Raw genomic sequence first — 9727 nt, forward strand, 5'->3', positions numbered from 1 at the left:
CCACCCGGCCCCACCCAGAGGTCATGTATGAATCATGTTAGTCCCTCTGGGTAACCTTGGCTCTGTGATACTCATTTCCAATCATCCCCAACCCCTTCACCCAGTTCCCACTGAGGACCCCTCTGCTTCCACATCTCTGGCTTTACAAGTCACCCCTCTTCAGGTCACAGGTGCCGTCCAGCTGTTGTCTCTTCGTACCCAGGCCAAGGCCAGGGGCTGGCCGCAGGGATGGGCAGAGGCAGCGTAAAGGCTGGGGACTGTGAAAACGTTTTGGGCCTTGTGTTGGAGCCCAGTCTTGTCTCAGCCCTGAGCCCCATGCCCAGGCAGGAGAGCGGCAGACAGCTCAGGAGGAGGCCCAGAGGCCCAGGGACATCTCCTGGCCTAACCTAGCGGGTCTGCGGCCCCTCCTCCCTCCTCCCTCTTCCCTCCAAGGCTGTCTTTGCACTTGGACCCCACACCCAGCCCTGTAATTAACACTCACCATGTCCTGTCTCCAGCCCATCTTTCATTGTGACGCACCCCCAATACTCTTTGACAGGCACTTTTATCGCCGCGGCTGACATCCCCGACACCCCGGCCACGTGCTACTGTAAATTTATGTGCAGGTGGATTGCAGAGCCCGATACGGGGAGGAAGGTCTCGGAGGTGAATTACATGCCAACAAGGCAAAGTCGAGCAGGTAGGGCTCGGCTCTCGTTAATGTCTCTGCAAATCATCCAGTTGCTTCAGGATGCTCAACATTTTCTTACTCATCTCCATTTTTCAAGGGGCCAGTGTGCAGGGTGTTGAGCTGGTTCTTTATAAATGGCTTGTCAGTTGTCAGAGCACCTGGTGGAGTCTGCAAGTACCTACGATCGCATCAGAGAGCAGGGGAAGGCCTGACACCTGAGGGTAACATTCTACTTAGGGTCCTGATGGGCCAGCAAAGGTTGGTTTAGCCCTGGCCATGTGTCCGCAGCTGTGCAGGGGCCGTGGCTACAGAGACCCTCAAGAGGCCCCCCTTTGCTGAAAGGATCGCCTCTGTGACTCGTTATGTGGTGGCAAGTGGTCAGTGTGTCCATGGGACTGTGATTATCCCCGTGGGTACTTGAGGGAGATTTTGCAGAGGATGGACAGGTTTTTTTTTCTTAAAGTATTTTTGAATTGTAGTGAAATACGCATAACATAAAATTGACCATTATAAGCATAGTTCAGTGGTGGTAAGTATATGAGGCCCGTCCAGAAAGTATCCAGCTATGTGCTATGAAAAATACATTTATTAAAGACACGAGAGAGAAGAAACATTGTACATGGGACAGTAACACCTGAGTCCCCTTCAAAGGAGGCACCGTGGGACCTCACAAAGTTCTCCCAATCGCCAGCCACTGCCCTGTCCTGTTTTGCTGAATCTTAATCCCTTTCAAAGGTGATTTCAGTTTTGGGAGAAGCCAGAAGTCACAGGGCACCAAATCTGGGCTGTAGGAGGGCTGAGTCACCTGGGTGATTTGATGTTTCACCAAAAAACTCTGCACAAGACCCGATGCATGAGCAGGTGTGTTGTTGTGATGAAGCTGCCAGTCACCAGTCACCCGTAGCGGTGGCCTTCTGAGTCATTCAAATAGTTTCCATGGAGAAATGTTCAAGTTTACCGCAAAATCTGATGCAGATTCCTTGCTCTACTCACTCTGTCATTTTGAATGCGACAGCCACACAGGACACGTGCTCACTCAACGGCGTCTGCCATCCCCACTGACAAGTACAGTGAAGTCATCCTTGTTCACACACGGGTGTTCCAGTCCACTGTGCTTGGCTGCCAGGTGACATCGACATCACACAAACCATTCTTGTTATGTTAGCAGTGGCTGGACTTGCCCCAGACACACCTCACATTCACATCGTCTGACCCTCCAGAACGCGTCGTCTTCCCAAACTGAAGCCCTGTGCCCACTGAACGCGAAGCCCAGGCCCCTTGGATGAACTTGGCCTCACCGGCATCACCCGTCTCCCGGCGTACTGCCCATCGCACAGGACCGCTGCCCACAGGGCCAGCACTGTCCTGACTCTCCCCCGTTCACTGGCCACAGCAATGCCCTCAGCCCCTGTGCACGGCTGAGGTCCGCAGGCCGCCGCGGCCGCTCTGGTCTTACACACGGCTCTCCTGGGAGGGTTTGGCCCCAAGGATAACGTCACTCACTGTGAAATTCAGAGAACGTTCCGACTTCTGCGTGGGAGACAGACTGCAGCACTGGACCGGGGGCAGGGACGGCAGCCGTCCAGGGAACCTGGCAGCACCTGCAGGAAGGGACAGTGTCAGGAGCGCTTTGGGGATGAAGGGTCATCAGATGGTCCCCTCGGGACTTGCTGATGGACAGGAGGTTGCTGCCGAGGGAAGGGGCAGAGCCCACACAAACACGTGCTCTTTGCCTGAGAGCTCGCCCGTGTGGTGCCGTTTACCATGGAGGGAAGAGCACGCGGACAGGTGAAAGTGGAGTCACCTGCAGTGCCGCCTTCGGCACGCCATGCGGGAGAGGCCTACCGATAAGGGGGTTGTCTGAGTCGGGAGCCCAGAGGGGAGACGGGGACTGGGAACGTGGGTCATCATTGAGTCGGCCACGTGCAATGCCATGGGACCAGGTGAGGCCACCCAGGGAGCCAGTGTGGAGGAAGAAGCGAGTCCTGGGGTGCACCTGGTCCAGGGGCAGGGCAGGGCTTAGCGAGAGAGATTGAGAAGGAGCAACCAATGACATAACCAGAAAACCGAGGGGCCCTAGCACCCCAGAAAGCCAAAGAAGGACCTCCGTGGAGGACATGATGATCGGGAGCACGTGTTGCTGAGGTACCAGACGCAGCAGGTCGGAGGCTCGGCCCCTGGTTGTGGCACCGTGGGGGCTGTGGCCGGAGGGGACCACGGGGGCACAAGGGGCCCGCTGGACTGGGTTCTGGGAGGAAAGAAGACAGACGTAGTTGGCAGGAGAATGGTCTCCCAGCGATGCCCACGTGGACACCCCAGACCCTGTGAGGACGTCCCCTCCACGGCAAACGGTGTCATTGCTGACGTGACGGTGTTGAGGATCGGGAGATGGGGCATTATCCTGGGTGATCCCGGCGGGCCAGTATTACCACAGGGGTCTTTCTAAGGGAGAGGCAGGAGGGTCAGAGTTAGAGATTCGAGTGAGACTTGAACATGATCCCTGATGCACTGCCGGCTTTGGAGATGGAGGAAGGGGCCAGGAGCCAAGGAATGCAGGTAGACTGTAGGAGCTGGAAAAGGGAAGAGAAGGCGTCTGCCCTGGAGACTCTAGGGGGAACGCAACCCCTTGAGACCTTGATTTTAGTCCCATGAAACTCATTTCGGACTTCTGGCCTTTAGAACTGTCACAAGCAACGAATGTAGAAGAGGAATCGTCAGCCTGTCCGAGTGGGGAAAAGATCTGGGAAAGATCTGCAGGTGTGGGGTGGGGGGGGGGGGGGCTGCTCCGGGAGCAGCCTCCGAGCCAGGGCCCGGTGAGGGAGGGCCCTGGGCTGCTGTACAGGGAGGAGGCACCAGAGCAGGATGGCGCAGGGGGAGGCAGGCTGCTGGGGTCGTCAGCACAAGGTCTGAACGTTCTCTTCTGGTGGCATCTGTTCTCGGTGAAACAGAGGGGGGATGATCCACGGAGATGAAGAGGAGGGAAGAGAGAGAGGAAGGAAAGGTCATTTGGGGAGTGGAGCAAAGTCATTCTACCTCTTGTCACTTTCCCAAAAGGAATCATCAGAAAGGGGCACAGTGTCTTATCCATAAGAACGTTTCTAACAAAGTGGTTTAAAAGAGTAAAAAATTGGGAGCAGCAAAATGGCTGACAATTAGTTAAAGAAATACGTTACCTCCATGATGGATGTCTCTGCAGCTGTTATGAACCAGGCTCTGAAGACCATTTAATTAAATAGGAAAACGTACTGTCTCGTTAAGTGATAGCAGTTACAAAACAAATATGTACAGAACAAAACCAATTTTGCAGAAACAGTGCATGTAAATACACATTTAAAAGGACTGGAAGGAAGTCACATAAAAATTTAAGTAATGATTATCTCTGGGTGAGGGAATTACAGATTTTTTAATTTATCCTTCATACTTCTCTTCATTTTTATATTAATTAGAAATTATTTGTGTATTATAAGGCCCCTGTGTGGGTAGAAAAGTGAAAGGAAAACAGTCAAAAAGGGGAAGACTCGGAAAGTAGCGTTTATCAGTTGGCTCCTAATTGTTTTATTTAGTGATGGACACAGCCCGAGAGGAAGGCACCCATTCACACGGGACTGGGGGGGAAATCAAGGCCCGTACATGGGGTGGCTCACCCAGTGTCACCTGTGACAGGCGTACTTTAGAGCCACATCCAGTGTCCCTTACCCCACTGCATTTCATCCGTAAGGACGTCCGAGTGCCCCGAGTTCTACCAGCCAGCTCCAGGGCACCCACATGGAGATGCCGCGTCTCTGCCCCCGGGCTCTGCCCTTTGGGTAATGAAGGCCAGTTGCTCCTGGATGTTAAGAGTTCAGTAAAGGCAGACACTAGCCAGGTGCCTCTCCCTTGTCCACGAACAGGACACTCGTGTCACAGCGAGAACACACACGAGAAAAAGGCAGGCAGAGGTGAAGCCATGTCAGGTCTGGAATGGTCCACCTTGGGAATGGGACCCCATCCCGACGAGGGTTAGGGCATCTTACGGGTTGAATTATGTTCCCCCAAAGATGCATTCACATCCTGGTACCTGGGAATGTGACCTTTTTTGGAAATAGGACCTTCGCAGGTGTAAGTAAGTGAAGACGAGCCCATACCGGTTTGTGGTGGACCCTGGTCCAGTGTCTGAGTCCTTCTGGGAGGGGGGTATGCGGAGACCCAGAGAGAGGGACCCGGATGGGAGAGTGTCACATGAGGAGGGAGGATGCCTGTGGAGATCCAAGCGTGGCCGCCACCAGCCCGGCGATGCCGAGGGTGTCGGAAAGCCACCAGGAGCCCGAAGGGGGTCATGGGCTAGACCCCTTCTATGGGCACCCGAGACCACGCCGACCTTGCTGACACCTTGGCTCCAGCCCTCCAGCTTCCGCTAGAAGCAGCTGCGGGGGTTCTCGGCCACGCAGTTTGCAAGTGAAGCTGTTTCTGGAAGGGTTAGCGTGAGCCGTGGGCTGGAGCCCGCCCTGCATGAGCTGAGACTCGTCGGTGGAGGCCGTCCAGGCTGCAGCCTCATGGTCAGGCCGCGTGCCCGTCCTGCTGCCTCCGGCGTCCGGGGTGATGCAAGGGCGGGACGTCAGTCTGAGGTTGGAGATTGGAACCTGGGACGGCGGTGTTAGACTTGTGACAACATGGCGGTCTGACTCTGCTTTGGCCAGGGAGGGCTGTGTCTGCGCAGCAGAGATGGAGGAAGCGGGACGGGGTCACCTCCCTGCACTTAGCACGCTGCCTGGTCATGGAGGCTGGGGCGCCCGTGGTCCTGGCAGCGGTCCTCAGCCTGTGACCTCACGCTGTGAGTCGGGAAGTCAGTGCATCGCACCGAGACATGCACGGTGGGCCCAGTGGTCCCGTAAGTGATGGTCCGGCCAGCACGTGCACACGTGCCAGCGGCGTCTTTGAAAAGGTCAAGTTTGATTTGCGCGCAGCGAGTCACTACTTTTCCTGTGCGGTTCCATGAGCGTTGGCAGATGCGTGGAGTCCAGTGACTGCGTGCCATCCCCTCCTGCTGCTCCTCAGTGTCAGCCCTCCCAGCCCAGCCCTGGGACCCCAGTCTGTCCTGTTTCCCTGTGACTCGCCTTTCTACACTTCAGTGAACTAAACTCAAAATAAAAAAGTCAGTCGGTCAGTTGCACCAGCCGCATTTCTGGTGCTCAGCAGGCACCTGCGGCTCATCGCTGCCATTTTGCACAGCACCAGTATAAAATATTTATCTTTCCAGAAAGTTCTGTAGGCCACTGCAGATAAAAGTGCATTTTCCCGTGGTTCTTGAATGCCTGAGGTCGTAGCTCCTCCGTGAATCCTCTTCCTAGAAAAGGCACAGGAGACAGACAGCGAAAAGGTCAGAGGCACACCCTCAGCACGCACTGATCCCTCTGGCCCCTCCCTGGGGGATGCGATGCCCAGATTTCATGTGAACTGCAAAGTCTGAACACGTTTTCCCCAAGCCCAGTTTCCTGCTTTGTGCCTTCAAGTCAGACAGGACCCAAAGTGTGGTCGCGCGAGCTGGCTGTTTCCCTGTTGTGCGTCAGGCTGACAGGCCATTATTCCTGGAGGTTGCTCCACACGTGGGATTTGCCCGCCGCCCACTCCTGGCTGCAGGCACCAGCTTTTCAACCCATCGTCCTCATTAAATATGAACCGAGGGTGTTTGAAATGACTTAATGCGTGTTTAGCTTCTCTCGCATTAAATCGCCTTTGTGACAATGGAACGGGGAAGTGGTTTTGGCGTAAGCATAGCGTGTTAGAGGGAAAAAAGGAGCGACTTCCTTACAGTGGGGCCTCGGTCATTCTAGCGCAGGTCGGTGGCATTCTGGGAGCTGCGCCCCCCCACCCCACAGTGTGGGTGCAGTGCTTGTTGTGTTGGCTTTATCATCCCGTTCCCAGCTCTGTTTGATGCCAGCTCAGCTCACACTCGGGGATATCTTTATTATTGCTGCGCATCGTTCAGCTACAAAACGCCCCACGTGGGATGAGAAAGTGCCCAGTCCCTCCCCTGTCAGTGATGCTCACAGACAGGTTCTGGGGCCTGGTGCAGCGTTCGTCCCTCAAAGGCAAACTTTTATTTACTTGCTTACACACGCCTTTAACCTTCAATTCAGCTAAACGCCAGGAGAGGTGGTCTAGGACACATTTCAGTGTCCGCTTTGATAACGCGACATTCCCTCACGACCTAGGTGTCCTCCGAGATCTCCGGGCCCCACAGCATCTAGGTAACAGTGGGTCAAATCCCCGTGGAAATCAAAAGCCGGCCCTTAGACGTCTGCAGGTGAGCCACGGAGTACCTTCTCACAGGGATGGCAGGCCAGCCTCTGCATTTCCTGTCTTGAAGAATTCTCCTCTTCTTATGGTTCCTGGTCTCCACTCTTGGGGAGCCCCTCTGTGAGCACACACCCCTTCTTCTGGACCAATCACCCACCTTCCAACATCCATGAGCATAGGCCACTTCCAGGTGGCCGAACTTTTCCTGAGAGTTCGTGGTCAGAGTGGTCACTCGGCCCAGTACGGATGAGCATTGTGCACTGCTGTCCCCAGGGCCCACCGGCCCCTCTGCAGGTCCCCCAGGGCAGGGCGCTGCCGCCTGCCTTCCCCCGGCTCCTCCCTCTGCCTCTCCTTTCTGTCCCTTCTTCCCTCCTCTTTCTCTGAAGGACACAGGTGACGCTGATGGGTGTTTCTGACACAGAAAGGCTTGGCCCTGTCCCCTGTGCCCTTGGCCCTTGCTCGTACCCACATCCTGGGGACCTGCTCCCACTCTGTATTTATTAGGACTTCTGGTTAGGAACTGACTGAAACCCGACTCAAATTAGATTAAGATTTTTTCAAAGGGAATATTCTACTGACCCACAAAACCCAAGGAGAAATAGCAGAGGGGCACCTGTGGGCTGACCTGGTGGGCTCCCAGTTTGGGTTCTTATGCAAATGGCTTTCTCCAGTCAGTGGAGACCTGGCCTCAGGCACATAGGGATGCCCATCCTGGCCCACCTGCCTCCTTCCCCAGCCCCTTCCAGTGGAACACCTGGGCAAAGCTCTGATGGGCCTGCCTCAGGACCCACACCCACTTCTGGACCCATCACAGGGGACAGGGGATGGGGGTATTATCGCCACTGGGCCTCTGCCCTCTGGTGAAATCAGAGAGGCTGATTCCTGGTCCAGAGGTGGGGGAGGGGATGTCCATGGGATGAAAATAATGGCTGGTGCCAAAGCGAGGGGCCCACCGAGGTGTCTGCCTGCCCTAGGACAGGTCCCAGGACTCTAGGTGAGCCCAGAACAAAGCCACGCCCCTCCTGCCTGGCCCCCACCCTGCTGCCTCTAGGACGAGGCTGTATGATCTGGACAGGAAGCCTGTTTGGAAGCGGAGAAAGGCTCTTACAAGAGGCACTTCCCATACAGGTAGAGCTGGAGGATGTCATTCGCTCCTCCTAGTTCCTGGGCTCAGACTCCCTGCCCCCGCCCCCGCCCCGAATCATTTCCAAAAAGGCGAAGCCATGGCCTCTCAGCCCGCAGGATTTAATAACCTTAAGCATCTGGAAATTCTTCCTTAGTCTCCAGCCTACGTCTTCCCGATGCAAATGCAAACCGTCTGCTCTCCCAGCTCAGGAGAGGGGCCCAGATGGCCAGCGTCCTGTGCTCAGTGACCGCTAATAAACTTGCCAGAACTGGTGGCCCGTCCTGCAGTCTGCTGCTTCTCTGGGTTAAACACTCCTCATTCCATCAGTATTTTCTCTTAGGTTGTGTTTCCTAGCTCCTCGGTTTCCCGAGCCTCTCTCCTCTAGCAGGGACTCCCGTTCTTGCAGTTGCTCTGCGCGCCGCTGTGCGCTGCCCCTTTGAATGAGGCGAGGCCCGGAGACCCAGCCCCGCATGGCTGGGTGCCGGATGAGCCCAGCTCCAGAGGAGGGGCTGTCCCGGGGGGCACTGAGTTCTACGGAGGGTGGTGGCCCCCCGGTCCATCTAGACCTGCTGCACAATTTTTAAAAACGGTGACAGGTGACAACTCATGGCTTACTCATTTCTGCTTTGTTTGTGAGAGATTTTTGTCAGTTTTAAATCACTTGTTGAGGTGGCCTGTTTTCGCTGGGCCTGAAACAGGATCACGGTTCCTGAGCTGTGCTAGGTTGTTAGCCTGGCAGCCCTGGGGAAGCCAGCTGATGCTCTGCTGGCTACCATGAGCTGCGCCCCGCCCCGCCCCCCACATGACGGGGGGCTGTGCAGATCCAAGCCTGGCCAAATAACCTTCCTGGCTCTTGGTCCAAAGGCAGCACAGGGTCCAACCCCTAGACCCCAGGGTCAAGGGAAGGCGGTCCCAGGACCAGAACACTCGGCTTACTGAGGTCCCAGGCTCCTGGTGAGAGCCTGCCGAGGCATTGTGTCCTGTCATCGGGGCAGGACACCCCGGGAAGCACCAGGGCGGTTCTGCGGGGGCTGAAAGTTGAGGAGCAGAATGGATGAGTGAGTGAATGAATGAGTGAATGAAGCAGTTTGGATTGCTAGGGAGGTTTCCTTTAACAACTCAAAGTTTGAACCTTTTGACTCCCATCATTCATGTGCCCCTCCCTGCCACTGACCTCCTGCCTCTTTGCAACCAACAGTCCTGCCCTCTACTTGCGGGCTTGGTGCTTGACTGAAAGGTTCCATGTATAAGCGAGATCACATGATATCCATCCTTCCCTGTCTGAACTACTTCACTCAACAGAAGTGGTCCACCCGTTTTGTTGCAAGTGGCAGGATTCCATTCCTTTTTTTTTCGCCAAGTAATATTCCCCTGTAAATACATACAACCCCCTCTTGAACCATCTCTGTTGATGGACACTTGGGTATTTTTCATATCTTGGCTATTGTAGACAATGTGCAATGAACATGGGGGTACACATATCTTTCCAAATTAGTGTTTTCATTTTGGGGGATAAATGACCAAAGGTGGAATTGCTAACAGTTCTGGTTGTAATTTTTTGAGGACCCCCACCCTGCCTTCCTCAGGGGCTGCACCATTTGCATTCCCACCCGCGGTGCACGAGGGCTGGGGGAGCTCTTGGTGAGAGCCCGTGT

The sequence above is a fragment of the Desmodus rotundus genome, chromosome 4 (assembly GCF_022682495.2).
Source record: "Desmodus rotundus isolate HL8 chromosome 4, HLdesRot8A.1, whole genome shotgun sequence".
Lineage (NCBI taxonomy): Eukaryota > Metazoa > Chordata > Mammalia > Chiroptera > Phyllostomidae > Desmodus > Desmodus rotundus.